This window comes from Bos grunniens, chromosome 2 (assembly GCF_055505025.1).
Source record: "Bos grunniens cultivar Pamir isolate PY7600 chromosome 2, Bosgru_T2T1.0, whole genome shotgun sequence".
NCBI lineage: Eukaryota > Metazoa > Chordata > Mammalia > Artiodactyla > Bovidae > Bos > Bos grunniens.
The window spans coordinates 52,793,261-52,799,338 of NC_141166.1; the positions used below are offsets into that span (position 1 = coordinate 52,793,261).

Consider the following 6,078-nt stretch of genomic DNA (forward strand, 5'->3'; position numbering starts at 1 on the left):
TCTGAGAAACCTGTATGCAGGTCAAGAAGTAACAGTTAGAACTGGACATGGAACAATGGACAGGTTCCAAATCAGGAAAGGAGTACGTCAAGGCTTATTTAACTTCTATGCAGAGTACATCATGAGAAACATTGGACTGGATTAACCACAAGCTGGAATCAAGAATGCTGGGAGAAATATCAATAACCTCAGATATTCAGATGACACTACCCTTATGGCAGAAAGCAAAGAAGAACTAAAGAGCTTCTTGATGAAAGTGAAAGAGGAGAGTGAAAAAGTTGGTTTAAAACTCCACATTCAGAAAACTAAGATAAATGGCATCTGGTCCCATCACTTCATGGCAAATAGAAGGGGAAACAATGAAAACAGTGAGAAACTTGATTTTTTTGGGCTCCAAAATCACTGCAGATGGTGACTGTACCATGAAATTAAAAGACGCTTACTCCTTGGAAGAAAAGCTATGACCAACCTAGACAGCATATTAAAAAGCAGAGACATTAATTTATCAACAAAGGTCTGTCTAGTCAAAGCTATGGTTTTTCCAGTATACTCACATCCAGTATATATGGATGTGAGAGTTGGATCATAAAGAAAGCTGAGCACCGCAGAATTGATGCTTTTGAACTGTAGTCTTGGAGAAGACTCTTGAGAATCCCTTTGGACTGCAAGGAGGTCACACCAGTTACTCCTAAAGGAAATCAATCCTGAATATTTATTGGAAGGACTGATGCTGAAGCTGAAACTTCAATACTTTGGCCACCTGATGTGAAGAGCTGACTCATTTGAAAAGACCCTGATGCTGCGAAAGATTGAAGGCAGGAGGAGAAAGGCATGACAGAGGCTGAACTGGTTGGATGGCATCACTGACTGGATGCACATGAGTTTGAGCAAGCTCCAGGAGTTGGTAATGGACAGGGATGCCTGATGTGCTGCAGTCCATGGGGTCACAAAGAGTCAGACATGATTGAGTGGCTGAACAGCAACAATAATTTAAAGTAGTAAACAATCCAATAATATATTACAAATAATTTGTTGGTCAATAATATTTCAAAAAATCATATAATTTAAATTATTTTTATCCCTTATTTAACTTTGAGAAGTCCCACCTTGGATTATGGTCACTCTGTGTGTAAGGGATATTATAGCCAGAAATACATGTTGAGATTCATTCTGGACCACTTGTACTTAGCACTCAAGTGGCTTCTACCAACTCCATGCTTCAGTTCAGTTCAGTCGCTCAGTCGTGTCTGACTCTTTGTGACCCCATGAATCGAAGCACACAAAGTCTCTCTGTCCATCACCAACTCCTGGCCTCTTTCAGTATCCTATCATTTTGCCTTTTCATACTGTTCATGGGGTTCTCAAGGCAAGAATACTGAAGTGGTCGGCGAGTCACGATGATGGCGGCCACCAGCGTGTGGTGAGCTAGCGGATTCTCTGCTGCTTTCGCAGAGCCCCTCGCGCTTCCGACAGACCCACTGGCTGGTAACCGGGCGCGTGAGGAAGCACGGTGGTCCGAGCTCGCGAGGAAGGCCGCAGTCGCGGAGGCAGCTGCGCGGCCGGGGGCCAGGGCTGGGGGAGAGGCCGCTCTGCAGGGCGAATGTGACAAGCCCCCACCCCCACCGCCTTCCTCCCAAGTACGCGAGGAGCGCGGGCGACCCCGGGCCGCCAGGCCACAGACCCCGCCCAGCGGCCAGCACCTGGAGCAGGCCCGGCAGCGGAGCTGCGCGACGGCACCATGCTGGTCACCCTGAAGACCCTCCAGCAGCAGACCTTCAAGATCGACATCGACCCCGATGAGACGGTGAGAGCACTGAAAGAGAAGATTGAATCCGAAAAGGGTAAAGATGCCTTTCCTGTAGCAGGTCAAAAGTTAATTTATGCAGGCAAAATCCTCAATGATGATACTGCTCTAAAAGAATATAAAATTGATGAGAAAAACTTCGTGGTGGTTATGGTGACAAAACCTAAAGCAGTGACAACACCAGCATCAGCTACAACTCAGCAAATTCTGCCGCCACCACCACAGTTAGTTCCTCCACAGTGCCAGCTGTGACTCAGGCCCCAGCCCCTGCCCCCACTTTGGCTCCCACTCCCACACCTGCGTCTGTCACTCCAGCACCGACGACAGCATCTTCTGAGCCTGCACCTGCTAGTGCAGCGAAGCAGGAGAAGCCTGCGGAGAGGCCAGTGGAAACCCCAGTGGCCACCACCCCAACGTCAACCGACAGTACATCAGGTGATTCTTCTCGGTCGAACCTTTTTGAAGATGCAACAAGTGCACTTGTGACAGGTCAGTCTTACGAGAATATGGTAACTGAGATCATGTCAATGGGCGATGAACGAGAGCAAGTAATTGCAGCCCTGAGAGCCAGTTTCAACAACCCTGACAGAGCAGTGGAGTATCTCTTAATGTGAATTCCTGGAGATCGAGAAAGTCAGGCTGTGGTTGACCCCCCTCCAGCAGCTAGTACTGGGGCGCCTCAGTCTTCAGTGGCTGCAGCCGCAGCAACTACGACAGCAACAACTACAACAAGTTCTGGAGGACACCCTCTTGAATTTTTACGGAATCAGCCTCAGTTTCAACAGATGAGGCAAATTATTCAACAGAATCCTTCCCTGCTTCCAGCATTGCTACAACAGATAGGTCGAGAAAATCCTCAGTTACTTCAGCAACTTAGCCAACATCAGGAGCATTTTATTCAGATGTTAAATGAACCAGTTCAAGAAGCTGGTGGTCAAGGAGGAGGGGGAGGAGGTGGCAGTGGAGGAATCGCAGAAGCTGGAAGTGGTCATATGAACTACATTCAAGTAACGCCTCAGGAAAAAGAAGCTATACAAAGGTTAAAGGCATCAGGATTTCCTGAAGGACTTGTGATACAAGTATATTTTGCTTGTGAGAAGAATGAGAACTTGGCTGCCAATTTTCTTCTACAGCAAAACTTTGATGAAGATTGAAAGGGACTTTTTTTTTAAATCTCACACTTCACACCAGTGTATTACACTAACGTTGTTCACTGGATTGTCTGGGATGACTTGGGCTCATATCCACAATACTTGGTATAAGGTAGTAGATTGTTGGGGGTGGGGAGGGAGGGATCTAGGATATAGGGCAGGGATAAATACAGTGCATGTCTGCTTCAGTTAGCAAAGGCCGCAAATCCACACAGTGTGTAAAATATTATACAACCAAAAATCTGCTTTTGCAGGTCTTTATTTCTTCTATAAAACAGTAGGTAACTTTTCCTAGGTTTCACTCTTTTTAGTGTACTAGATCCAGAAATTTAGTGTAATGCCCTGCTTTATATTTCTTTGACTTAACATTGGTTTCAGAAAGAATCTTTGCTACCTAGAATCTACAGTCCCTATTTTATGGCAACACTGGATAATGGCTTTGTGAAATTGGGGAAAAAAAATGGGAGTGACTGTAAACAGAAATGCCAAATTATTGGTGGTTATTGTTGCTGCTTCAAATAAGTATAAAATTAGTGTGTAAGAAAGCCCATTCTTTCATGATAAATACTTGGGGTTGAAGGGGGGAGATGGGGGAACATTTTCTTAAGATGAAAATAATTAACTGCTATTTTAAATTTCTTGATCATTGAATGTGAGACCCTTCTAACATGATTTGCGAAGCTGTACAAGTATAGGCAGAGTTATTTTTCTGTTTACATTTTTTTTTTTGGTTTATTTTGGGGGGTAAATTGGTAGTTGCCTAATTACTGTTTACTTCATTGTTATATTGCAGTTAAAAGTTATAAAAACCACGGTTGCATGTTTGCTTTTGATGTATCCCTTTGTGGAGTTAGCACTTTGGGGCCAATGAAGAAATGCAGCATTCACTCTCCCTGTCTTCCCCTTCCCTCAGCAGAAATGTGTTTGTCAGCAAGTCGTGAATTCCAACTGCTGCCTTTTTTAAAACCCACAAAATGCTGATTCAGTTCAAGATTAATGCAAATGTCTCAAAACTGGGTTTCTGATATTTGTAAATGTTTTTTCCTTATTAGATAAGAATGTATGACCATTTAAGTTGTTAGGATTATTTTGCTTTTGAAAAGAGAAGGTGGACAGAACTACAATCCAGCATCTTTTATTGCATTGGAAAGACTGGCAAAATCTTTTGGAAGGGTTGGGAGATGCAGCTGGAATAGTACTTTGGAAAATATACAATCAAGATATCTCATGGCATATTAAAAGAAAAATCTTAATAGCAAAAAAAAAAAAAAAGAATACTGAAGTGGTTTGCCATTCCCTTCTCCAGTGGACCACATTCTGTCAGACCTCTCCACCATGACCCGCCCATCTAGGGTGGCTCCACACTTAACCTGGGGTATTTTGCTTATTTCCCATTCTTTCCTCCCCTACATCCACCCCTGACTTTTGGGTCTCAGTAGTTTTAAATATGGCTATGTCTCTTGCATCAATATGTAGGCAGAAATAGTGATATGATTCCTTTGTTTTCGTCTTAGAAAACTTTCTTGACAATTCTTCTCTCAAAGTCCCATTTAAGAATGTTTCTGCCTGGGCCTCAGTTTTGGTCCTTTCGAGTTCTGTATTGAGCAGTATTGTTGATTGTCAACCTTTAGTTTTCATCATTTTCACCTGTTAAATTTGTTTTATTTTTGCCTCCAAGAGAATGTATTCAATATTTCAGACTCCTACCTTAGGGACAAGGTTTAATTCACTTATATTTTAGTCTGAATTATCTAAATCAGATAACCAGATATTCAGATCAATGTCTATTAACAGGATACTTATTTATATTTTAGCTTATTAATTATTTTAAATCATGAAACTGCTATCTCTTATTTTTCTGACCATCTGAATTTTAGGACAAACTCTTTATAAAGGCAACAATTTGCTGAATTCAGCAGGGCCACCACTGTATCAAGAAAGTTAATTAATTTGAGTTTTGTCACCCTTCTGAAATACCAAGGAGCTTTCTATCTATTAGAATATTCCACTAAAAATAATACCATCAGCAATTACGATAAGGTTCACCCATGGAAATTAATTTCTGATTATCCCACAATTAATAACCTTATCTGTAAAAATTATAATATGCAGGTTGATAATATTCAGCTACTAGTTTTGTGGAGAAAAAAGCAAAACTAGTTATAATGATAAAAATTTTTTTCCTAGCATTATTTTAATCCTTATAAATATGACACAAATACCCCCTATAAAGGATAACAGCTCTTCTGTAGTCCACAGAATACAAAATATTCCTGATGGCACCATATCACAAGAAATAACTAATAAGACCTTTTTACTGGACAAATCAATCAAGGAAAAAAATTTTGCATTACTTGGGTTAAACTTTTTCTATTGTAACCTAAGATACTCAAGATGCATACTAACAAAAACTTACCAAAATTTCAGGCTGTGTGCATGTGCCTTGGTATATTTATATGGTGGTAATATAAAATCATGGGCTTCCCAGGTGGCACAATGGTAAAGAATCCACCTGCCAATGTAGGAGATGCAAGAGACACAGGTTTGATACCTGGATCAGGAAGATCCCCTGGAGTAGGAAATGACAACCCACTTCCGTATTCTTGCCTGAAAAATTCCAGGAACAGGGGAGTCTAGTGGGCTACAGTACATGGAGCTGCAAAGAGTCAGACACAACTGGGGGACTGAGCACACACACACTATCAACTCACACTGGGAACTTGAAGAGAGGTAGGAGGATGCCATCTGGGAAGGATTTACATGTGATGTTTCTATACTGGTAGTATCTAAAATAAATTGTTCTTTCATCTAACTATTGACATTCAAATCTACCAGTAGAGGATAGAGATACTCATTTCCGTTGCTCTGAGCACAGGTTTCTCCCTTGGCTTTAGGTCCTTAAATGCTATATTTGAAACTAGTTGTACAATTGCAATAATAGCAAATGATACTGTGTAGACTGTGTATGCTATACAAACACAACAAAAAAGCTTCAGACTTGCTTGTCTAGAGGTGTTAGGCCACAGAATCACTTTAGGTATTTTAGTCATTAAAAACGTGACATTTGTGTGCTGCTTAATAACTCCTATTGCATTTGGATCCTTAAGTAAAATTCAGTAGTAA

At 41.4% G+C, this 6,078-nt stretch overlaps 1 pseudogene across 1 annotated transcript; it reads left to right on the forward strand.

Moving 5' to 3' along the window:
• Positions 1-1,388: 1,388 nt before the first annotated feature.
• Positions 1,389-4,186, forward strand: LOC147378105 (lysine-specific demethylase RAD23B pseudogene; annotated as a pseudogene). Its single transcript, XR_015151329.1, has one exon. The product of XR_015151329.1 is annotated as a lysine-specific demethylase RAD23B pseudogene (transcript).
• The last annotated feature ends 1,892 nt before the right edge of the window (positions 4,187-6,078 follow it).